A 26,842-nucleotide genomic window follows, 5' to 3' on the forward strand; every position below is an offset into this window, starting at 1 on the left:
GCCTGGCTGATGAGGATTATGAATCCGAAACCGGTCCCAGGATGCTTGTTTCCGGTCCATGGAGGACATGGCTTGGCAGTTCGGGCTGGACTGTTCCCATGAGGCACAGGGTCAGACTGATTTGCATATAGCCATGTCTGAAATGGGGTGGCTGAGTGGGCTAAAGAATGGTGATGGATTAAACCCAGATCAGTTGACTGGGGGTGGGTGTTTGATTTGCTCAAACGCTCCGTCCATCATCCCCTTTTGTATCGCTTTGTTCGCCCTAAGTGTGGCAGGGTATGCTCAGACGTGAGTCCCTTGCTCACTTGGCCACTGGATTCAAGATAGCCTGGCTGATGAGGATAATGAATCCGAAACCGGTCCCAGGATGCTTGTTTCCGGTCCATGGAGGACATGGCTTGGCAGTTTGGGCTGGACTGTGCCCATGAGGCACAGGGTCAGACTGATTTGCATATAGCCATGTCTGAAATGGGGTGGCTGAGTGGGCTAAAGAATGGTGATGGATTAAACCCAGATCAGTTGACTGGGGGTGGGTGTTTGATTTGCTCAAACGCTCCGTCCATCATCCCCTTTTGTATCGCTTTGTTCGCCCTAAGTGTGGCAGGGTATGCTCAGACGTGAGTCCCTTGCTCACTTGGCCACTGGATTCAAGATAGCCTGGCTGATGAGGATTATGAATCCGAAACCGGTCCCAGGATGCTTGTTTCCGGTCCATGGAGGACATGGCTTGGCAGTTCGGGCAGGACTGTTCCCATGAGGCACAGGGTCAGACTGATTTGCATATAGCCATGTCTGAAATGGGGTGGCTGAGTGGGCTAAAGAATGGTGATGGATTAAACCCAGATCAGTTGACTGGGGGTGGGTGTTTGATTTGCTCAAACGCTCCGTCCATCATCCCCTTTTGTATCGCTTTGTTCGCCCTAAGTGTGGCAGGGTATGCTCAGACGTGAGTCCCTTGCTCACTTGGCCACTGGATTCAAGATAGCCTGGCTGATGAGGATTATGAATCCGAAACCGGTCCCAGGATGCTTGTTTCCGGTCCATGGAGGACATGGCTTGGCAGTTCGGGCTGGACTGTTCCCATGAGGCTCAGGGTCAGACTGATTTGCATATAGCCATGTCTGAAATGGGGTGGCTGAGTGGGCTAAAGAATGGTGATGGATTAAACCCAGATCAGTTGACTGGGGGTGGGTGTTTGATTTGCTCAAACGCTCTGTCCATCATCCCCTATTGTATCGCTTACATTGGCTGGAAGCGTCATGTGTTGCTGACCTCTCCAGGAGTGTTCCATAAGACAGCGACATACAAATCTTAAGTTGCATTTATTAATACTGATCAAAGTTACATTGTTCTATTAATTCGTGTTTGCGAAGAATGATGATTCCCATTTACTACTGTTTGATGATTGGAATGGAACTTTCAGTTTTCTTCTCGCGTGGTTTCAAACCAACTTAAATTGATTACTGGGTACATTCGGGGGATGGGATCTATTCCGGCTCTGGTTTGATTTCTTGCACTAACTATCGGCTCATCAAACTGGCACTGAAGGGTCGAGTTGTCTGCAACGTAGGGTTTTATTTCAACGTCACTGCTTCTCACACGATCTTTGCCCTGATCTCACCACGCGTTCTCCACCCCTTCCTTCCTGTGGATTGGCGGAGCACATTTGTTTGTGCGTTGCCAAGGCGACGTTTTAATTTTGTCATTGGCTGACGCTGTTGCCAATCCCGAGGTGGACAGGTTTTCTTACCCAACTCTTCCTAAGAATGAGCGCACAGCAGCTATTAATAGAATAACTATTGCCCACGTTTTGTCTGTTTAAGCGGCTCCTGGAATGATCCAGAGGATGTATAGGTTCTCAATAAGCGTGAATCCGCCGACAGATTGTGAGCACTGGAGTCAAACTAGCCACGTTTTCCAATACACACTTTTCGTTGCAATCATAAGAAGTGGTATGCTTTAACGTTTCCCATTCTTAAGCGTATTATTCTATAATATTCATTAAAATAGTTATGAATTAAGAATTCATAACCAAATACGCTTTTGTTTAATTGCAAACCACGCGTTTTTATTCATACCTCTACTATAACACGATAATTATTTAACTGAATCTGCTTTTTAGCGGCGTTCTTCATTCCTGATCTTAGAATGGATTCCATTCAATATCTATCCCGCCCTCGGGAAACGACATTGGGTAGGTTTGTACTATACCGCATCTCCGGAAGTAGGGGACGGGCGGTGCTTGGTGGCAAGTAGGCTAGGCTGTGCTTTTACGTCACGTTCTTTGCATATGAGGCGGTGCTGCTTGCTGCCTGAGTGTGTGTGTGTGTGTGTGTGTGGCTCTGGGTGTGTGTGTGTGGCTCTGGGTGTGTGTGTGTGTGGCTCTGGGTGTGTGTGTGTGTGGCTCTGGGTGTGTGTGTGTGTGGCTCTGGGTGTGTGTGTGTGTGTGGCTCTGGGTGTGTGTGTGTGGCTCTGGGTGTGTGTGTGTGTGTGTGTGGCTCTGGGTGTGTGTGTGTGTGGCTGGCTCTGGGTGTGTGTGTGTGTGGCTGGCTCTGGGTGTGTGTGGCTGGCTCTGGGTGTGTGTGTGTGGTAGTAATTGCTGTCTGCTGAGCTCGTCCGTAGGGTACAATAGGTCTCACATTTGCGAGAGATTAAGCTATTGGCAATGTAAATGACAATGCCATTTATTTATCTGTTTTCAAAACCAACACATAAATACAAATTTTGTCATTTACAATGCCAATAGCTCTAACTTTTCCAAAGGCGAAACCGTTGCATTGTAAATGCTTGTTTCTTCGTGTTACTTACTGGTCTTGTCCCTGTCTCTCGAGTAGATGCCACATCTTTGAATGATGAGGACGAGAACAGGAGCTGCTACAAGAACCCACTAAGGAGCTGAGGCGGTCCCTCTAAATCATCTCTTGCAATCACAAGTCGACAAGTTAACTTTAAAATGTCACCCCAGGCGGGGGGAGGGGTTCTATCTAAGCCTGCCGTGTCACCTTTGCAACAGTTTCCCTTCCTTGGCGGTGTATATTAAAACTTAAATAAGTACTGACCTTTCTTCTTTGTCTCTATGCTATCCCTACACAAGTTAAGACTGTCTTTGATACAACCCGCAAATATCTGCTTTCGTCAGCACATATTTTAATGTTCACAAGGTATAAAGAAGCCATCAAAGCTCTGCTTCTTGTAAGTGCAGAGGGTGCTTATAATATTTTAGTCTCACTCCTGGTCACTCGTTGAACTTTAGGTTGGTTGTCCAGTGTATTCTGTCATTTCTGATCTTGTCGCAGAATCTAGGCAGCACTATTAGAAATTCTAGTTGGTCTCCAGCTACACCTGTTCTTCCCTACAGTTGCTCCCCTCTGGCTGTCTGAACCAAATAATGTACCTCAACTCCTCTTGGAAGGGGGTTGCAAAAACCGACCTGACTACCAGTTCCCCCTATAGGGAATTCGTCCTTTATCACACACTCGCTTTAAACTTCTACTACAGACACCCTCATATCTTGTTCCTCATTCTAGAGCCAAACTGAAGAATTCTGCCTCTTGCAAGGCCTCACTGTACACATTCTCCGTTGCAGATTCCCTGCACTATTTGCATACCTCCAATAGGTGCTGCTTGAAGATCAAGTACATTCGGTGAGGGGGGTTATCAAAGGAGGTTCTGTTTCCTGTGCAAAGCTGCTGAAAAGGACCTGTGTGTGCCTGCTGGCGGCTGGCTGACACGTGTACAACAGAGCACACCGGAGTTCGCTCTGTGATGAACATAGGCCATGCACACATTCCCCACCGCATCTCTGAAAGCGTGCACTGGGGCCATGAGCTTTAGAGTAGACCTGCGAAAAGTCCTGACGCCAGCTGGCTCTGGTGAAACAAAACAAATATCTGTGAGCCATATTTGAAACTGAGAGAGGGGATTCTGGCTGGCTGGTCACAATGGGGGAGAGGGAGGCATTTTATGACTGTTCAAATTGCACATTAAAATAGATTTTTTTCTGAAAGATTTTTCAATCGTGAACGTCGTGTAGCTGAACGTTTGAAGAATTTAGTTTAAAAAACGTGTTTTTTAATGCTGTTCATTTTTAATATGTCTTGGTGTTCTCTTACACCGAAGTTTAAGAACGCACAACCAGAGACGTTTTAAGGCCTGAAAAAGTGGGCTGCAGCCCAGGGCCCCAGCTTTCCAGGGGGCCTCCTGATAGAGCTCTGTTCTGCAGAGTCAGAGTCTTGCCCTAATGACCTTGAATAATTCTTAAACAGATAGTTTTAAATATAGTTTTCCTTGAATGTATTCCTAATGTGGGTGATGTGTGAGAGTATCCTACAGGCATTTTGCAGAGTTATGTTGTCTTTGTTTCATGCAACATCCTGAAAAGTTTCTTTTAGATCAAAACAGGACCTCACATATGCAAAATGGGTGTCATAGAGATTATTTGCAGTTATATTAATTAGCTGCGGCTTGGTACAATATTGAAAAGTCAGCACTACCCCTGAATATTAGATGTAAACACATGATATCTGCAAAGATCTTGTTCGCGCTATATAAAACTTTTAAAATAAATAAATTTAGAATTTGGACTAGTGTGCATGTGCACAGTCTGTGACCTAGCCAAAGAGGGCATGAAATAGCTAAAATTGGATCATAAATTTGAATCTGTTCCAAACAGGGGCCCCAAAAATACATTGGACCAGGGGCCTCCAAAATCCTTAAGATGCCCCTGGGCGCAACATGAAGCCGATGTGCAGCACTGAAGAGAATGAGCTATACTTCAGATATTATATCAATATTTTTGCACTCTGGATGTCCACGAACACAGAGAGAGGTAAAAAAAATGGAAAGAGCTCATCTCTTTTATAACATCATTTGAACAAACCTTCACTGCTTTACGTGGAACTAAATACCCACAAAGCAATTGTCCGGTATACTTGAACCTAATTACACCCTAACAGGCTTGCCAAAGGGCAGTGACTGTTTGTGCCCTTATATTCTTCCCTAGTGGCGGGAGGTGGGGGAATGGTTAAAAAAAATGATTGCCCTGGGGCAGATTTAACCTGTCCTGGTATTCCTTCATCCAGGTGTTTTGAGGATGCAGGAGTACCGAATTCAACTTCCTTGCTCTGCAGCATTTTAGGGAGTCATGCATATTAGCACTGCCCCTGTCAACCTTAACTGAACCAGAGCTATAATATTGTTCAGTACATTTTGAGGGTTTTCGTTTGCCTACATTGCAATTCCCTATTGTTCCAAAGTACTTAAATATAGTAAATGAAATAAAATGTAGTGCAGGAGAGTGGTAGGGGAAGATGAATTTGGGTTCATTGTCATGAAAGCAGTGGCGGGAGCAGTATTGTGAGAAGGAGCAGAGTTAAAGGCAGTCAGTATAAGGAAAATCAGTACATTTACAACCTACACCCTTGCCTTATTCAATGACAGTGGAAAATCTTGGTTAACAGGTATTTTGGAGTTGAAGGCACTAGAATTTCTAATTTCTTTCCAGGCCCTATGAGAGGTGGGAAATGATATGTACAAGTGGGCGGGCCTAAGGCCACTCACTCACTTATACCTCATGCAGCACAGAGTTGGCTCCTCCGCTATGGCAAATTAGCGTCCCCCCACTGCTCTGTGAGCAGTAGATAAAGATAACTAAAATAACCAGCGTTATTATCATTTTAGTTTTGCGTTTCTAGGTGACGGTGGGGTGGACTTCCAGAGCAGGGGCCAGGAGGAGGACTGGTTGCTCCATTCGAAAGTGCGCATAACTGTTTGGCCAGCCCTTTCATGCCGACCATAACAGTCATGCGCATTTTGCATGCTCTGCACCCAGGCTGCTTTACAGCCTGGGTGCAGAATATGTCCAGGACCCCTTTCCCCATCTGAGCCCAGAACCACAGCGGTCAGACCAATCACAATGTTGGTTCCTGCTTTCAAGGATAGAGAGGTGACGGCGAGTGGACCCAGAGGCCTGAAGGTAAGTAGCATTTTGTTATTTTTTCACTTACAACCCCTACCCCCTTCCTCCCTCCCACCTCGTCTCGGCACCTCCGGTAAATAGGGGCGACCACTGATGCAGCATGTGTTCTCCCGTTCTGTCCTTTCTATTTTTCCATCCGTAACTTTTCTTTTATGTAACTTACTTGGCTTATCTTGACATTCCCAATGAAAGGTTAGGAAAACTAGATAGCTGTCCTCTGACATTTTGCCATAATAATAATAATTTCAGCTTCAGTTTTGTCAAAGAGCATTAGTGAAATTAAGCCAATCAGAAGACTTCTTTGGTTTTCGAAATTTCTCATTATTTCCAAGCAGCTACTATATTTACAATTCATGTATGTGTATTTGACAGCTGCATTTTTGTTTTGTTTCTGCGAGAAATGGCTGTAGTAAGGTTCAACAAACCTAGAAAAACCAATCGACTGAGGCTGAGTCCTATGGAATTCCAAACCTGGTGGATTGTCAGCTAGCTGTTCATAATATTTATTCACAAAGTTACATATGGGAATTCTTTTTGTAACCATTCAATCCAAGATTTGTGGTGTTGGGACGGAAAGGTCCCAACACCACAATGGTAATGGACGTGTATCCCTGCCCTGATTGCCCAACTGTACTGTTGTCCAGATCTCTATACTGGTTTTTGTTGTCATGTGTAAACACAGATCATGCATGTGCACCCTTACATATGCCTGTCTCATGGATTGTTGTCTTCTGGACCCAGGAGGGGTCCCCAAGGTGCTACCCTCATAGTGGTTGCTGCCTTCATCAGGAGTAAAGCAGGACGGGCACTGTGGTGGCAGCATATCATGTAGTTATCAGTAGGAGTGAACAGGTTCTTTTTAACCTGTGTCACCGAAGTGAGGTCTACAGGTTCACTCACTTTTTAAAGTTCTGATGCTGTGTGAGTACATCAGTTAAATCTGAAGTGCTGTGCTGTGCAGGAGTGGTGACGCTTCACTGGTTGTATGTGTGGCTGGGAAGGGTATAATACATAAATAGACCAGTGCTGTGCAGTGCGTGCAAAGTGAGTCCATGTAATGGCTGTCTGTGTAACTGTGAGGAACGAAGTACAAGAAAGATGTAGTGCTATTTGATGTGAGCATGGTGAGTGCATTTACAGGGTGTATTTGTATCTGTAAGGAGTACAGTACATGAAGGGTGTAGTGTTGTGCAGAGCGTGATTGGTAAATGTGTGAGGTGGCTGTAGGTGTGCCTGCAAGTAACACAATACAGAAAGCCTACAATACTGAGCAGCACATGCAGAGTGTGTTTGTAAAGTGTATGTGTGCCTATGGTGGCACAATACATGTAGGTAACAGTACTGAACAGTGTGTGTGCTCTGTACATACACTGAGTGCAAGTGTGCCTGTAATGGTACATTACATGGAGGACTGAATTCAATTTTGGGAGGCCAGGCCTGTCTAGTTAAAACTTGAGGAAGTAGAGGAAACTCCGGACAGATTTGTGTATTGCTGCATTCCTGTGAGCTGGGTGTGACACAGTGGAGGAGAGAGAGAGAGAGAATGAGACTCCCCATGTGCACTTCAAAAGGTGCTCTTTGATTTAGTGAGAGATGTAGGAGAGTAGGATCTGCTTCTTATAGTTACCCCCACTTTTTCCTGATGTATCACTGTTTTCGACTTAGGCTGCCTGGGATCCTGCTATCCAGGACCCCAGTCAAGCTGCTTTCTCCTCTAAATTGATTGCATGTACTTTAGGCACACTCCCGATTGTATACTGGGGTACCCTTATCAGTCCCTAGTATATGGTACACCATGTACCCAGGGCATAGGTACCCCAGAGGCCTCCCCGGGGCTGCAGCATGTATTATGCTACCCCTGAGAGACCATTCAAACTAGCCTGTGTAAGGTGGTGCATGCACCCCTTACTTAGATATAGGTTACCTATATCTATTCTAAATCACTGCACATATAAACCTATCAGTCACCCCTATGGCAGGCCTTATCAATCCTGAAGGCAGGGTGCTGGGTTTGTGTGAGAGGGTGCCCCTGCATGTACAGAGCCCCTCTGCAGCCTTCGGAATCTATTCTCCGGGGTTGTCTGTGGAGCAGCCAAACCATATATACTTAAGTGCATTATAACCTTGCGGTAAATGCTAACTTTAAAACGGCTGCTTAGAAACATGTCGTGTTTGGTGTCAAACACTTTGGAATCATACCTCCACAACAGAAACTGGTGTGGAGGTATGATTCCGCCATTTTGTAGAACCACTACTGTGGGTCACAGGTCTACCCCATACCAGCTTTCTCGACCTGGGCATCACAAAATGGATGCTGCCAGCCACAGACAGGCGTCTGCCCTTCTGCTGCTGAGCTGAACTCGAGCAGGGGAAGGATTGACAATAGGTTTCCTGTCACTGGGAGGTGTGACCACCTCCCAGACAGGATTTAGTGTATTGGGGCTGTGTGGGTGCACTCTGAGAGTGCCTGAAAGTTTGCACTGGTGGCACATTTGGTATCCCTGTGCATAGTCCAGCTCAAACCGGTTGCAGGAGCCATTTGCTCCTGCTCTGGTGTGCAACTGGACAAATGACATAGGTGTAACCACTCCTCAGCCCTGACCCTCTCATAGGTGGGTCCCCAGAGTTTGTCCAACCCATTCCTTGGGTATAGGAACACTGACTCAGGACTTTAGATTTTACCTGGACTAAACTCTGCAAGCAGAAACCAAGTACTTCGACGATCTACACTACGCTGGATAAATGAAGAATCTGCATTGGAGTAAAGGAGTTACTCCCCTACTAAAGCAGGCACCTCAACGCATCTGACCGGTTGGCATCTCCCGAGCTCCCTGAAGATTTCTGCAATACAGGAGGTGGGCTCCCGAGCATCCCTGAGTTCGATCTGCCCTCTCAGCAATTCTGAGACCAGTATCCCTCATGGGGACCGTGCAACATGAACCGCTGTGCACCGTGTACTTTTGCAGCAGCATATGCTTTTTGGCGATCCCTGAGTCTGTGCTTTGGGCTACTTGTAGTCCTGACCCCGAGCAGTATTTCCACTGGAGATTTCTGGCCCACACTTCACGAATGTTCAGTGGGCTGGTATTTCGTGATTCAGCTCGAGGTCCCTTCGCGATCCCTGGTCCGTTGGCCTGTGGGTTCCTGTGAAGGTAATATATTTTTTTAATTATTTTTATTAAAACAGTAGTCAGCACTCATAATCATGATCACAAACAGTCTTCGAATTACCTTCACGTTCAACTGGATATACACATTACATTGCATCAACATATTGTGGAATTAACATTCCCCTTGTAGGGCCCCCGTTCTGCCCCCGTATCACCCCCTTGGTCCCTGCATGTACCCCGCCTAACTAGTCAAGAACCCTCCTCAATCCCCTGTAAGCTTCCCATGGCTGCCAAATGTTCTCCCATTTCTTGGGACATCCCCTGCTGTCATAAATTGTCTTCTCTGCCCCACAACACCAGTCCAAGTCCTGGGAAGGTAACTTTAATTTCTCTTGGGCTTCCCTGGTTGCTCCAGACAGGCCCTGGCTCCCCATAGCTTGGAGAGTCTCCAGGACCTTACTGGTCCTCACCGTGATTGGTTTCCTCTGGCCGCGTGGGGTGCATTTGCCAAGGCTTGTTGGTGTTCAATTCGGACACTGACCCCTCAGCACTCGACATCCTTAGTGGGACAGCTCACCTCCGGACTTTGGTTGTCATCGACGTCTCCTGGTCCCAGTGGCTGCAGAGTCAAGCATCCCATCATCTCACCTAAAGCACCCAACATCGGTGGGCATTTGTCTACCCAGCCCCTGGTCACCCTGAAGTGACCCAGACTCTGTCCCCTCTGCTTTGGGGTTCTTCTCACCTCGGATCCAGGCTTGTATTCCACTGGACACTTTTCATCTTCCCAGCAGCAGCACTTCTTTGAGTCACAACATTGAAAACACAAAGGTTTCCAACACCACTTGACCCCTATGTACCCGGCTCACCTGGGATAGGTAACACGGGTGCTTCAGTACTTACGAGGGTGCTGGTCTTAGAACCTTCCATGTTCCAAAGGGTTTGCTTGAAGTCCTCTCCGAAGTGTCCTTAAACTGTAATTGTCCAACCGCGACTTTCCCATAGAGTTCTATGGAGCTCACGTCTGTGTTGTCACACTGCACCCGTCCTCCGTGGGTCCTCTGTGTGACTACTTTGGGTAGTTCCTTGGGGTCCCAGCGATTCTACGTGCTCTAGGTACTGTGTCTAGTCAAGTCATTGTTGTTACACCACTTTCTTAGTATATGGATCCGCCTCCCCCTGGAGCCCGCTGTGTATTGTGCTATTTGCTGTCGTTCTATTGATTAAGTATTGTGTGCCTTGTGGTCTAATCTCGTATAGAGGTTAGTAGAGAGTGTTTAGTAATAAATACATATATTTTATATATCTCTTGTGTGGTTCTCTTTCATTTGGTTATTCAGGAGGTCCTATTCTGGTAAAACAAGATGCTTTACATTCCTTCGAGACTTAGCCTGAAGGCTGCTCTCCACAGTTACCACTGGGATAGCTTTCTATGAAGGTTGTCTTTGACCTAATCATCAATGAGAGTCGTTTGGACAGGTACAGGGTGCCCACTCTAATTAGTGTACAGCATATACCAGGCCAACTTCTCACACTGGTGTGCAGCGGTTGGGATTCAAGCTTGCTATTGTTTTACAAGATAAATCTCATTGAGTAATTAACTGAAAACCACTAAAGGTATTTAGGGACATATAATCAAGACTAGAATAAGTAAGTTCTACTGAACTTAGAGTTGGGTAAGTCAAGGGTCTAGCACACCCTTTCTCTAACTCAAGAGAGTTTAGTTCCCACTAGGTTAGGTGGGTGCCTACACCACATAACACTAGTATGTCCTCTAGAGGAGAAGCCAGTGGCTCTCTGCCAACTAAGTATGACTAGATCTCATTCCAAGAATTGAGAAACATGTGTGCATCCAGGAAGCTGAGGACCGGGAGAGGACCCAGCACATATCGCCTAATAGAAATATTAGTTCTAGATGACCCCAGAAAGACTCCAGGGTCTGATATGGTAGGTAGAGGGGCTGAGGCAGTGGATGAGGACAGAGCAGGAAGTAAACACTTCTTTGATCTGGACTCAGCCACTGGCCAGGAGGATCAAGATGATTCTAACCTGGACAATCCAACGTTGCCTTTAGGTAGAGGAGAAGGCCCCAGTGGCCCTCTCATTACTCCCACAGGAAGGGTACAAAGTTTACCTAGAAGATCTAGATCTCCCTCCAGGGAATAAACTCATTCAGGTACTTCTGTAGGGACCTCTGCTTCTCGTAAAAAGAGAATCCTCTTATGATAAGAAGTGCCAATTTCTTGACTATGAAAGAGCTAAGCTCAGGCTCAAGAAGGAACAGCTGGCCTTAGACAGGGAATCACTAGAGCTCCAGAGAGCTTCCAGAAGGTTGGGGCTAGAGCCCCATGGTGGTAGCAACAGTGTCCCTCGAACTAGAGAGTATACTCATAATCATAGGAACCTGAACAAGATAGTACCTCCCTATCAGAATGGGGATGACATCCGCAAATGGATAACTGTACTAGAGAGGGCCTGGAAAGTACAGAGGGTCCCTCAAGAGCAGTGGGCAGCTATCTTGTGGCTCTCCATTGCTGAAAAAGGAAGAGACAAACTCCTCACAGTAAGAGAAGAGGATGCAGACAATTACTCAGTCCCGAAGAGTGTTCTCATAGATGGGTTTGGCTTACCCACTCAACAGATGGATTTTCACGTGGAAGAGGAGAATTCTGTACTTCAAAAGATGCAGAACCCCAAAATATAATTTCATAGAGTCAAACCCTAAATCACATTTGGTGTCCGAAAATGGACTATAAGAAAGGGAGACTAAGGCCCCAAAAATTATCATCTGCCAAACAGCTGTATGGACTCTGTGAGGAGGGCAAGCTCTGTAATACTTCTGCCTGTGAGCAGGACTGGGGGCTAAAGGCCCGCTAGTCTTCCTGCTGGGTGAGGGGACATCACCCAAGAAATCCAAGACCATCTGCCCAGGAACCTGGAGCACCAGTGCCTGCCTGCTTGCTAAGACAGTGTGCCCTGTGAAGAACAGGAAAGCATTGGAGGAAGTGAGATCCAGTTCGAGCCCTGTCCAGTGGACTTCCAGAGCAAGGTGTGAGGAGATGGCTGCTGCACCGATTGGGTCATTGTTCACGTGCAGAGTGAGTTGGTGGCACCCGTATGCCAGGAGAAGGCCGCTGTGAAGATAGCTGTGCTCAAAGATTGCTGTATGATAAGGGGGAAAGCCTGTGCAGCCCTTTGCGGCGACCCGTGATTCGGGGGGGGGGGCCGCAATGATAAGGGCTTCTATGCGGTAAGGGCTGAAGCCTTGCCTTGGTGAACTTTAAGCAGTAGTGACCTGTAGGTCAACAGGAGCAATGAGAATCAGAACTGACCTGCCCCGATGGACCGAGAGAAGATGCAATGGGAGCATCACCACCTCAGCAGGATCGAGATCAGGAGCATCAGAATCAGACCCCCCTTTGAAAGCATGAATATTTACCCTACAGGAGGAGTGAGGATAGCTGCCTGAGCATGACCATGTAGGCTAAGGAGACAGCCTGTGCTTGCCAAGTGCTGGTGCTAAGTTTGCGTACATCTGACTCAGCTGAGCAGGACTGGAGCTGTTGAGAGAACCCGCAGACGTGACACCCTCCAAGAGGCTGCACACTTCCTCCCTGTTGGAGCGGGTATGATTTGTTATGGGCCTACCGGGTCCTAGGGGTCTCGCTGCTGAAAGTGATGCGGCACCAAGACACTTTTGACTGTATTCAAAGAGTCATAGTGAACTCTCGAGATAAGGCCTGCTTATGTGCATTCCCGGGATGCAGAAACCAGTGAGTCGGGAATAGCCCCTATCTTTTTACAAGGAATGGGTGTGACAGTAAAAGTATTTCGCTGGCCTTTGATTTATTGTTCCTACTGCACACTTTTTGATTTATGAGCAGTGTTCACTAATCCGTATTTACCTCCTCACAATGGAGCCTTAGAATGCCCGTTCACTTCTACCACTGTGAGTCAGGTGCAGAAGGGTATTTGGCCCAGTTGCTCAATCCATAGTAGGTTGGGCCCTGGCACAGCAGGAGTAGAAGCTCTCAAACCCCATGATTTTGCCCAGTATCCCTTGCGTGCCACATTGTTCTCTGAAAGGGGTCCTTCTTTATAACTTTCCCCCTTTATCAATCAGCACCACACCCTGAAATATTAAAGTGAGTCATTTGTTTTTAGGTCTCGCCTGACCCAGCGCTTGTCTGGTGAGACCTTAAGTAAAGAGGGCTTCAAAAAATGCTACCGCCGGCTACAGCTTGCAGTGCATGTGCGCGGGCGAATGCTTGAACAGAGGCTTAATGAGGCTTAATAAGCATTCCTCATGCTCATTAAGCGCATCCCTTGCCTTGCGCTTGATTTATGTTTCTGTTAAAGTGCCCCTATGCTGCGCTTTCAATTTAATGGTGGTGACACACACTCGCTGTATTTACATTAAGAAAGTATTTTTTGTTTGTTGTTAAAGTGCCCCCATGTCGCACTTTAATTTTAATGGCGTCTGTGCTTTTCTTGTAAGCGGCTCGCCGTATTAACTTTAACACAGCATTGGTTTTTGTTTTGCTAAAGCGCTCCCACGCCGTGCAAAGGCGGCCACGCCCCTTTCTGTATGCGACGCTCACCGGAATCACTTTAGAAATTACACAACTTTGTAGGCAGTGGTGGCGGGCAGTGTGTGGCATCAATTCCTGGTTCCCTCGGCCTCATGTTATGGTAAAATGCAGCATTTTCATTTTATTATTTATGTGCTGCATTCTGTGTCAGTTTTACGAGCGCACACTCCATCACCTTTCTTTCACTCCCGGCGAGGGTGGTTCTTGCCACATCCTCTGATATCAATGATGAGCACAGTTATTCTACTGTCTACGGGCTCTCTAGTTTGTTTTGCTCACAGGCTGCTCAGTGTCAGGTGATAATTCGGGGTTTCTTTAGGACATCTCTGCCTACTACTGAGGTTATTTCCGTAGTCAAGGCCCCCACTGCTGAAGTCACCAACAAAGTAATAGAGAAGATCTTGTAGGTTTTATTTGTAGTGGTAGTGCAGGTAGTGGAGGCCATTTACGCGTACCCATAGTACATCATACCATTTTTCACAGATGAAAGAGATGTGTCCCTGGCTGTAACAGGCCCTGGTCATCCCTTTCCTGGCCCGTACTTTGTCTTGGCACAACCCATGCAGCAGTGTACCAAGGTGTGTTTTATAAATCTACTGCGGCAGGTAACTATGCATGGAGGCTCCTCCTCCCTGCCCCAGTGCAGGCTGGATGTTGAAGTCCTCAAAACAAGAAGACGGGCGTCCCACACAACGATGTGTTAAAGCGTGTTTTATAGGGCTTCTGCTTCAGGTACAGTTGTGTGAGTGCCCCTACTCTTCCCTGCCCCAGTGCAGACTGGATGCTGCAGTCACGAAACAACAAAACAGACTTCTAACATAGATACTTTAATTGGATTGACTGCACGTTATATGGTGAAATACATTAACTCAAAGAGAATAGGCAGCAATCTTGATTATTCTTATTTTTTTTAAATAGGGTTATTGAAAGTTATTGACCATACAATGAACGACGTCTAAATATTACAGCTATAAGTGCTATGAGTTTGAGGTATTTTCTCTTTTTTAATTCAGTACTGTGCCTAGAGTAGCTTTTCCTACGTCTAAGTTAGTTACCATTCTCAGCCTGTGGGTGCCAGAGAGTTGAACACAGATGCTTGGTTATTTGTGTATGCAATGTTTGACGCAGACTTGTTAAGTGGAGGCATTTATTAGCAACGCAATAACAGCTTTTTCTACAGAGTGTGTGTGTCAAACTTAACTACAGATGTGCGAACATCAGCTCTGATATATTTGCCAAACCAAACAAAAAGTAAATGTACAAAGAAATATTTTTCAACATAGAAGCAATAAAATAAATGTGAGAATATCATCTAGATCAAAAAATCACTGTAAATACTTTGGAGAAACGTTGCCCCACTGGCTCAGAGCCAGCAGCTAAAAAATAAAACAATATTTCATGATCGTTTTTATTTTGAAGCAGCTGGCTCAACCAGCGTTAGCAGGGAGGGGCGAGGCTGGGCATTGGAGGGGGTAGGAGAAGTGCTATGTGCACTCTCTAGGTGAGCATATGTGTTTAACTGGCCATCTCAGGGCGACCAAAACACACAGACACACTTAGGTTTCTCCAAACAGGTTGCACTGAACAGCTGGGCTAGAGAAACCCCACAGACTCCCTGACCTGACCAGAGCATCCTTACAGCCTGCTCAGGCCAATTGGCCAGGGAGTGTGATGCAGCCCCAGCGACCTGCTGGGACAAGAAATAAGAAATACCAGGCGCGATGCGGGACGCAGGACGCAGTCGGCAACTTAAGGTGAGTTTATTCCTTTTTCATTATTATTAAACTTCCCCCCGCACTCCCCCTCCCGCGCACCCACCTCCCCTGCCGCACCACCTATTGTATGTAGCAGCCGCCGCTGTTTTTAAATTGAGAGGATATCACACCTGTGCCTCTTTCTATATTTTGAAAATTGAAGAGCATTTATCAGCGTTAGCGCTATACTGGACACACAATATGCATTATTTAACCTCTGGCTATTCTCATAATTATATATATGCTTGACAAACATGCCTTTCATCATAAGACCCGTGGAAGAAACCCTGCTGCCTGGTAAAACAGGTGTTGTCTGGCTGTACCAGTATTGGTTAGAATAATCACCTTTATTCCCGACACAATTATGACATGGTGTATTTGGAATCAAGTACCAAGAAGACTGTCAATTTGAAACGAAAATGCTAAATCAAGTACAATGCAACATGTGAACACAGTTGTGTATATGTCAGGGGGCATCCCAACCTAAAGTGGGTGAGACGAGATAAAGGTATTTTACAAGCAGAAGCAGCTAACATTCTGCCCATGAAAATCAGAGGTTCCCATACCTCTCAATGGGGTGGGAAACCGTGAGCTATGTGGGCAGGGAATTTACAATCTGTAGCAAATTCCATCCTCCATTAAACTCTAAATAACTCCCCTCCCCCGAGTCTTCTTGCTGTAGTTGAGTATGTAGACCACTTGACTTCCCCTTCAAGGTGAAATAGTAGGTAGTCAGGTAACCATGAGCAACAGGCGGGTCCCCCAGAACAGCATGAAAGTTAATAAAGCATCCATCTGTGGAGCTCAGCCCAATACATGCTCAATAGGGCTGTTACTCCGGAAGAGGGAACAGCTCATTCCTCTGCCCTTGCAAGGTTCACCTCATAGATGTCTCCCTCCCACAACATCTGCTATCTTAGAACACAGAACCAGGTGCTGACCGTGGCTCTCAAACTTCTCCAACCAAGTTTGACTTTTGTGTTCCATCTAAGAAAAACACCCATAGTTCTGGGCCATAGCCCCAGCACCCACATCTAGACGAACATCACTGATTAGAATGTCCCTGACTCACAAAGGAAGAAACAGTGCTTTGAAGGTTTGGTGCGAGCATGCAGAGTTAGCCACTCCAACATGGCACTCCCCTCTGCATTTACAAGAAATGAGAGTGGGTGCACTGAACGACAAATGCACTTTCAGTAGAGAGGTCACTGCGGGCCAAGCGGGAATGTCTAAATATACAAGCAATTGCTACATAGGTTTTTATTGCAATTTACTGACCATGCTCAAATGATTTCTTTACTGACCATTACATTTTATTTGAGGTTGGATTTAAATTTGTGGAGAAGTTTGTTATGAAACTGTTATAATTTCCATAACATTTCTGGAACTTGGAGCAATCACAGAAGTTGGGCAGGTGATGATGTTCAACTAAGGTTATGGTAAGCCCATGAAAGATGGCGCCAGAGTCATCTGCCAGGAGGCACTCCAACTTGAGCAAGTCCGTCGAAGGAAGTGCTGGAATGGTGTACAGTAAACTGGCCATTCCTCCTATGCAGCTCCTGAAGGAACCTGCTTCGAAGTCTCTTTCCTTTGAACCATAGACCTCGGTTGAGAAAAGGAAAGGATTTACTGAGGAACATGGCCTTCTACCGTTATTTCAGACACAGGAATAGGTGCCTACTGACAACAACTTAGACATGATTCTTATGGTCTTGGCAGTCTAAATAGCTAAGGCAGATTTGGAGCCCACATAACCCCTGACTCCTGGCCAGGTTTAATCTCTCTTTGATTTGGTAAACTGGTGGATAATGCCTACCAGATTGTAAGATGAATCTATCAGGTAGCTCTAAAGGGGTTATTGCTAATTGACCAAATATATTTTTAAAGAGGAGTCATTGAAGCCTGCCACTGTTGCCCCTATGGCGTAAGGTTCACCAAAATAAAAAAGATGATCAGAAATGAAGGGGGTGGCCTCCAGGCAGCAAAAATAATCTTCTGTTGTCCGAATACAGAGAATGAAGCCCTGATTCAAACGTCTGAGGCAAATGGACAATACCACCTGCGAAGTGGCAAGAACCTGTAGATTTTAACAAGCGCCTGTATTATTCCTCAGAGTAACTGGATTTGAGTGAGCCGGGGCAACTGAGAATTGAGCTCACTGTAGCCTCTAATCCTAAACTCATATAAGTACAAACGGGGGCGTGGCTTGGACGCCGACTAAGATGGCGGCGTGAACCGGGAGCTCCGGCATCGACCAATACTCCTCTCGTCACTTGGGCACTCTCCTTCCCGAATTTGGACACTATGAGCCCAGTCCCGCGTACCGGAACGTGAGGTGAGCCCAGAGCCCTCACTGTTTCCCAGTTTCGCGGCCGTCCGAGGAAGTTGTGAGAGGATCTCGTCTTCGCGGCTGCAGCCGCCATTTTGTGCGCCGGCCGCGGATTTCAGCGGCCGCCGGCTCCTACGCACAAATGCCTCTCCTCATATCCTCCTACTCAACTGCAGTCCTCGGCAGCTGAAGTCCTTCATGGGTAAGCCTGAATGATTGCGCAACCAGCTTTTTTGAGGCGCCCTTTTCCTCATACTTCGTCTATGCTGCTCTTGGAGGCCATTTTGCGACTACTGCGAAGCTTGTCCCTTATCATCGGCTTCTTTTCTCCACTGATATGGAACTTTGCTACCAAATGTGCCTTTTCAGCGCTTTACTGCCACTATCTTTGCGCTTCTCTAATTTTTTACATTGAAGCTCCACGTCAGGCAGTTCTATTTTCAGCGTCTGCTTCCAGGTAGTCGATTCACGACCATTGCACGCTTTTCATCAGCTCTCCTCATATGTGATTTGCTTGACGTCTACCAAAGTACTGTACCAGTTCCTTGCAGTGCTCCGCTTAGCTGGTCTCACTCCTGGTGCTTTACTTCTCCTGCGCACTGTTATCAGTCATCGCCTCAGGATTGATGTTGGCCCTTTTTATCATATTCATTTGTTATGTTCTCCCTATATTAAGGAGTTTCCCGGCCTTATACTGACTTTTTCCTTTTACTTCTCGGCTTTGGCTGCTTTCCATGGGGAAACTCCGCACTCTGAAGCTCACACCTTTACCGAACTTACCTGTTGGTTCTGACTCCGACTCACCTACCCAAGAAATTGAGGAAGGCAAGCCATCGAAGTCAAGTTCTGCCCCTGGGGCCATCCCTAAGACTCCAAATGAAAGGAAGGCGTTATCTTCTTTGACTTCATCCAAGCGTCTGAAATCAGATCCACCGTCTCCTGGACATAACTCTTCGTCTTCTTCTATGGACCTCATTCTGGAAGAACTACGTGCCTTCAGGCCCTTTATGGACGCCACCACAAAAAATATGCAGGCCATGCAGGAGAAATGGTCGACTCTGGACTCGCGTGCTACGACCTTGGAGCAATCTTCAGATTCCTTGCACTCTACCTGTTCCCGAATTCCCTCCATAAAGGCTGAGATCCTTCTACTCAGGCGTCAAACCGAGGATTTGGAAAACAGGAACCGCAGGAACAACCTACGCTTGTATGGTCTTCCGGAACTCACAGAAGGGGCCAACTCTACCATCTTCTTCCAATCTTTTCTTGCGAAAATTCTGGACACACCGGCCTTATCCTCCATTAATATCCAGCGAGCACACCGACTTGGCCCCAAGGTTGCTACCAAACCTAGGGGGGTTATCATGCTGTTCCTGCAGTACACCGACCTCTTGCAGGTCCTTTCAGCGGCCAAGCTCAAGAAACAAATCATGTGGGAAGGTCATCGTCTTTATCTGTCACAGGATGTCTCCAAGGCCACTGCAGATCGGAGGAAAACGTTTCTGGACCTAAGGCCACAATTGAGAGCCCTGAATGCCAGATACGGTCTCTTACACCCCTGCCTCTTCAAGGTTACTTATAAAGACAAAACAACCACGTATGAAGATCCTGCGGTCTTACAAGCCTTCCTTCATCGACAGAGTCCGGATGTCATGGATACCTCCAGGCCTGGCTGAGTGGCCTTATTGTCCATCATCCTATTGATTCTGCTGCATTGTGGTTCTGCGTTTTCTCCTTCGGCGTTGTTTTGTTCTGTTTTTCATCCCTTTTCCTGTCACACTGACTGTTTTACCATTTTACTTGTGCTTTATACAATTTTTTCTAATTTAAGTCGTGTTTTTCTGTAAATTCTTGCATTTTCCCTAATGTTTCTCTTGTTCCTTTAGATATTCCCATATTCAACTGTCTCCTGATGTTTCCTATTGTTTTCTCATCGTGCCCATTGGACCTCTAGTATTAGTGGTTGGATGTCCGCTCTGGTTGTTCTCGTCGTCATCTCCCGCCACCACCATCCCCTTCCTTATTCAGTTTTCGTAAGTATGTCTTTCAGTCGTTCGTCTCGGACTTGTACTGTCTTTTTGTTCGTTTTTGTTCTTGTCCCCTCTCTCTTTTTCTTTCTCTTCATCTTGCAATCGCTCTTACTTTATCCCTCGACTTTCCTTCTCTCTTCTTTTCTTTCTTCTCGTTCTCACTCTTATCTCTACAACAATTTCTCTCCTTTTTCCTCACACACTTTTTCCTTCTTCTCCTTTTTTCTTCTCCTTCTTTCTTTATCACTTGGATTCTCTTTTTCTCCATTTTTCCATTATATTGCTAATGCATTAATAAGCATGTTGTTCTTAGTTGTTTTTTCTCAACTGTTTCATTCCGTGTAACGACAGGAAACGTTAAGGGATTGCATAATCCCATTAAAAGACAAAGGGTTATTTCACATTTAGCGAGAATTAAGACTGACATTGCTCTCCTTCAAGAGACTCATCTTGCTGAGGCGGAAGCTCTGAAGCTAAAACGTTGTTGGGTGGGTCATGTTCTCTGTTCTCCCACGACAACTAGAAAGAATGGTGTTGTAATTTTGCTACATAAAAGGTTAAATGTTTCCTCGATTACTCATGAATGCGATGCTGATGGCCGTTGGCCTATTGTTACTTTACTCATAGATAATATCCCACTCACCCTCTTTAATGTGTATGCTCCTACTGGGATCGATAGATCCTTTTGGCCCTCTATCTCTACTAAGCTGTCTTCCCTCTCTGGGGATTACATCCTTTTCGGTGGAGACTGTAATCAGATTGTTGACCCCTTTTTTGACCGCCATTCAAAAGTTAAATTTATTCCCTCTAGGATGCACACTCAATTTGTAAACTCTTTTCAGAACAATGCCCTAGTAGATATTTGGCGATTATGTAACCCAGATGCTAGAGAATACAGTTTTTTCTCCCCTCCTCACCTATCACAATCCCGCATTGACCATCTTTTTCTCAGTAAATCCCTATCCCAACACGCTATCCGTTCTGAAATTGGCTCTATCCTACTTTCCGATCACGCCCCAGTTTTTGTAGATCTTGACCTATTCCCATTCTCTCCCCATCCTGGCCGATGGCGCTTTAATAACGCTCTACTTTTAGAACCCACTTTCTGTACAGAATTTACTGCCTTTGCCAAAGAATTATTTCTGTTGAATCACACTCCTGACTCCCCTTTTGTTATGGTTTGGGATTCTTTTAAGGCAGCCTCTAGAGGTTTTATTATTAATTTTGTAGCTCGACGGAAGAAACTTCGTGAGGCCAAATCAGAGAAAATTCTAGCCGATATTAAAACTTTAGAACAAGCTTACTATGCTTCTAAATCTGAGTCTTCCCTTAAATCACTTATTGAAGCGAAAATCTCATTTAATAAATTCACGACTGATGCTGCTTCTAACACATTGCTAAAATGTAACTCCAGATATTATGGAGGTAAGAATAAAATTGGGAAGCTTCTAGCCAACTATTTAAAGATTCGCAAGGAACGTACAAAAATTCAATCTATTAAGACTTCTTCGGGAGGCTCCTCTTTTAAGGATAAGGACATCCTCAGTGAATTTGTCAAATTTTATAATACCCTATATACCCCAGAACAAGTTCCAGAACCTGGTGATCTCCTCTCTTACTTTCATTCTCTCCCATCACCTTCGGTCTCCCATGTTAATTTTCTCCCTTTAGACAAAGACATTTCACTTTCTGAAATCTCGCATGCTGTTTCTTCTCTCCGACATGGTAAATCCCCAGGTCCTGACGGCTTTACTATTGAATTTTATAGTCACTTTGCTTCTCTTCTCCTCCCTAAACTTTTACTCCTCTTTCGTACTTTCTTTGAAGCGGGCTCCTCTAGTGGTTCTTTTCAGCAAGCTTTAATTTGTTTAATCCCCAAAGAGCCCTTCAGGCCCTTTATGGACGCCACCACAAAAAATATGCAGGCCATGCAGGAGAAAAGGTCGTCTCTGGACTCGCGTGTTACGACCTTGGAGCAATCTTCAGATTCCTTGCACTCTACCTGTTCCCGAATTCCCTCCATAGAGGCTGAGATCCTTCTACTCAGGCGTCAAACCGAGGATTTGGAAAACAGGAACCGCAGGAACAACCTACGCTTGTATGGTCTTCCGGAACTCACAGAAGGGGCCAACCCTACCATCTTCTTCCAATCTTTTCTTGCGAAAATTCTGGACACACCGGCCTTATCCTCCATTAACATCCAGCGAGCACACCTACTTGGCCCCAAGGTTGCTACCAAAACTAGGGGGGTTATCATGCTGTTCCTGCAGTACACCGACCTCTTGCAGGTCCTTTCAGCGGCCAAGCTCAAGAAACAAATCATGTGGGAAGGTCATCGTCTTTATCTGTCACAGGATGTCTCCAAGGCCACTGCAGATCGGAGGAAAAAGTTTCTGGATCTAAGACCACAATTGAGAGCCCTGAATGCCAGATACGGTCTCTTACACCCCTGCCTCTTCAAGGTTACTTATAAAGACAAAACAACCACGTATGAAGATCCTGCGGTCTTACAAGCCTTCCTTCACCGAAAGAGTCCGGATGTCATGGATACCTCCAGACCTGGCTGAGTGGCCTTATTGTCCGTCATCCTATTGATTTTGCTGCATTGTGGTTCTGCGTTTTCTCCTTCGGCGTTGTTTTGTTCTGCTTTTCATCCCATTTCCTGTCACAATGACTGTTTTACCATTTTACTTGTGCTTTATACTATTTTTTCTAATTTAAGTCGTGTTTTGCTGTAAATTCTTGCATTTTCCCTAATGTTTCTCTTGTTCCTTTAGATATTCCCTTATTCAACTGCCTCCTGATGTTTCCTATTGTTTTCTCATCGTGCCCATTGGACCTCTAGTATTAGTGGTTGGATGTCCGCTCTGGTTGTTCTCGTCGTCATCTCCCGCCACCACCATCCCCTTCCTTATTCAGTTTTCGTAAGTATGTCTTTCAGTCGTTCGTCTCGGACTTGTACTGTCTTTTTGTTCGTTTTTGTTCTTGTCCCCTCTCTCTTTTTCTTTCTCTTCATCTTGCAATCGCTCTTACTTTATCCCTCGACTTTCCTTCTCTCTTCTTTTCTTTCTTCTCATTCTCACTCTTATCTCTACAACAAATTCTCTCCTTTTTCCTCACACACTTTTTCCTTCTTCTCCTTCTTTCTTTATCACTTGGATTCTCTTTTTCTCCATTTTTCCATTATATTGCTAATGCATTAATAAGCATGTTGTTCTTAGTTGTTTTTTCTCAACTGTTTCATTCCGTGTAACGACAGGAAACGTTAAGGGATTGCATAATCCCATTAAAAGACAAAGGGTTATTTCACATTTAGCGAGAATTAAGACTGACATTGCTCTCCTTCAAGAGACTCATCTTGCTGAGGCGGAAGCTCTGAAGCTAAAACGTTGTTGGGTGGGTCATGTTCTCTGTTCTCCCACGACAACTAGAAAGAATGGTGTTGTAATTTTGCTACATAAAAGGTTAAATGTTTCCTCGATTACTCATGAATGCGATGCTGATGGCCGTTGGCCTATTGTTACTTTACTCATAGATAATATCCCACTCACCCTCTTTAATGTGTATGCTCCTACTGGGATCGATAGATCCTTTTGGCCCTCTATCTCTACTAAGCTGTCTTCCCTCTCTGGGGATTACATCCTTTTCGGTGGAGACTGTAATCAGATTGTTGACCCCTTTCTTGACCGCCATTCAAAAGTTAAATTTATTCCCTCTAGGATGCACACTCAATTTGTAAACTCTTTTCAGAACAATGCCCTAGTAGATATTTGGCGATTATGTAACCCAGATGCTAGAGAATACAGTTTTTTCTCCCCTCCTCACCTATCACAATCCCGCATTGACCATCTTTTTCTCAGTAAATCCCTATCCCAACACGCTATCCGTTCTGAAATTGGCTCTATCCTACTTTCCGATCACGCCCCAGTTTTTGTAGATCTTGACCTATTCCCATTCTCTCCCCATCCTGGCCGATGGCGCTTTAATAACGCTCTACTTTTAGAACCCACTTTCTGTACAGAATTTACTGCCTTTGCCAAAGAATTTTTTCTGTTGAATCACACTCCTGACTCCCCTTTTGTTATGGTTTGGGATTCTTTTAAGGCAGCCTCTAGAGGTTTTATTATTAATTTTGTAGCTCGACGGAAGAAACTTCGTGAGGCCAAATCAGAGAAAATTCTAGCCGATATTAAAACTTTAGAACAAGCTTACTATGCTTCTAAATCTGAGTCTTCCCTTAAATCACTTATTGAAGCGAAAATCTCATTAAATAAATTCACGACTGATGCTGCTTCTAACACATTGCTAAAATGTAACTCCAGATATTATGGAGGTAAGAATAAAATGGGGAAGCTTCTAGCCAACTATTTAAAGATTCGCAAGGAACGTACAAAAATTCAATCTATTAAGTCTTCTTCGGGAGGCTCCTCTTTTAAGGATAAGGACATCCTCAGTGAATTTGTCAAATTTTATAATACCCTATATACCCCAGAACAAGTTCCAGAACCTGGTGATCTCCTCTCTTACTTTCATTCTCTCCCATCACCTTCGGTCTCCCATGTTGATTTTCTCCCTTTAGACAAAGACATTTCACTTTCTGAAATCTCGCATGCTGTTTCTTCTCTCCGACATGGTAAATCCCCAGGTGCTGACGGCTTTACTATTGAATTTTATAGTCACTTTGCTTCTCTTCTCCTCCCTAAACTTTTACTCCTCTTTCGTACTTTCTTTGAAGCGGGCTCCTCTAGTGGTTCTTTTCAGCAAGCTTTAATTTGTTTAATCCCCAAAGAGGGCAAGGACCACTCCCTGTGCAAAAACTACAGACCAATATCTTTGGTTAACACCGATTATAAAATTCTAGCAAAGATACTAGCTCTTCGCATGGATCCCCTTTTACCGGATCTTATCGGTCCTGAGCAATCTGGCTTTATCAAAGGACGTCTCTCCTCCGATAATTCTCGGTTATTCCTTAACATTCTTAGCAAGGCTTCCTCTTTATCTCTTCCCTTTGCGGCTATTTCCTTAGATGCGGAGAAGGCCTTTGATAGAATTGGATGGGATTTTATGTTTCAGGCTTTACATTGGATTGGCTTCCCTCCCAAATTCATCTCTATTATTTCGTTATTTACTCCGACCCTCAAGCCTCTATTTTTGTTAATGGTATGTCCTCAGATTATTTCTCTTTACATAGGGGGGTTCGACAGGGTTGCCCCTTATCCCCTTTACTTTTTATTTTAGCCTTAGAACCCTTCCTCACTAAACTTCGATTAGATGACACTATCTCTGGCTTTCAGTTTGGTTCACATCAAGTCAAACTTTCGGTTTACGCCGATGATATTCTTTTTTATTGCTCCGATCCTGTTACCTCTATTCCCTCCTTTCTTCAACAGGTTTCTTCTTTCTCTGCAGTTTCTGGCTACCGCTTGAACGCCGACAAGTGTGAAATTTTGCCTCTGAATCCTTCCTGTCAGAAACATCTTTTCTCTTCCACGTGTTTCTCATGGCAACCTTCCAAGATCAAGTACTTGGGGGTTTGGTTTACTCCTCTTCTATCTGATACCCTTAATCTAAATTTTGATTATGTTTACAAAAAAATGGATACGGCTATTACTCGTTGGCATCCGCTTTTTCTGTCCTGGTGGTGTCGGCTCAGCTCTATAAAGATGATGTTATCCCCATTGCTTCTCTACACTATTTCTATGCTTCCTTTACACATTCCTCTCTCTTTCTTCAAAAAAATTGATTCTTTATTATTGAAATTTTTGTGGAACGGCAAACGCCCTCGAATAGCTCTTTCCTCCCTGAGACGAGATAAAGCTAGGTCTGGAGTTCGCTTTCCTGACTTTAAAGAATACCACCGAGCTTTTTCTTTGAAACATTCAATCCGTTGGCTCTCATCTGATCTCCCACATTATCCTCCTGTCTGGCTAAATATGGAATCCTCCTTTATTTCTCCATTTACCTTCCGTGAATTTTTGTCCTTCTCGTCTCCCTTAACCCGTCTTCGCACGCCTATTATATCGTATTCTCGTAATCTTCTTTCACCTTATATGTCCTCATCTTACCCCTCCCTTCCCTCTATTCGCGAACAACCGATTTGGAATAATAAATTCCTCAAAATTCGTAATCGCACCATTTATTGGAAAACTTGGCATTCCCGAGGATTATATTGAATTTCTCAACTTCTCTCTCAGGACACGCCTCTTTCCTTCCAAGAGCTTCAATCCCTTTTCTCTTTACCTGCTTCTGCTCATTCACAGTACACCGCCCTTTGCCCTGTCTTGACTTCCTATCTTCGCTCTCTTCCACCTTCTAATGATATTCCTTTAGACCATAGATCCACATCCCTTTTATTGGACGCCTCTCCATCTGCATCAGCTCTATATAATTCCCTCCGTTTTACCACTGATAGACTGAAATCTCGAATTGAACTTGCCTGGGAGTCGGATTTTTCTCAGAATTGGTCTGTACTTTATTGGGATAAAATTTGGACTAAACTTCATAAGACCTCTAGAGCTGCTAACACTACCCAAACTCTATACTTCATTTATCACAGAACTTTATTCACCCCATTAACATTGTCCCGTTTTTCACCGGAAACCTCCTCCGCCTGCTGGTCCTGTCCCTGTCCCTCTGCTGATCTCAAACATATGTTGTTTCACTGCCCTCCTATCTCCCAGTTCTGGCACCAAATTTGGAAACAAATACAAACAAGCATTTGCAATGCAATAGGTCTCGTATTAGGAAAGTTTGAGCTATTGGTATTGTAAATGACAAATTTTTTATTTAGGTTTTGTTTTTCAAAATAGCGAAATGAAAAGCTTTGTCATTTACCATGCCAATAGTTATAACGTTTGCAAATGTGACACCTATAGCATTTGTAATGCAATATGTGTTGTATTTACGTGACTTACATGTATTGATATTACAACTAACAATGTTTTTTAATTTTTTAAATAATTAATACTTAAATAAAAGTCTGATGCTTGTGGATGCCTGACGCTTGTGGATGCCTGACGCTTGTGGATGCCTGACGCTTGTGGATGT

This window comes from Lissotriton helveticus, chromosome 3_1 (genome assembly GCF_964261635.1).
Source record: "Lissotriton helveticus chromosome 3_1, aLisHel1.1, whole genome shotgun sequence".
In the NCBI taxonomy this organism is placed as follows: Eukaryota; Metazoa; Chordata; class Amphibia; order Caudata; family Salamandridae; genus Lissotriton; species Lissotriton helveticus.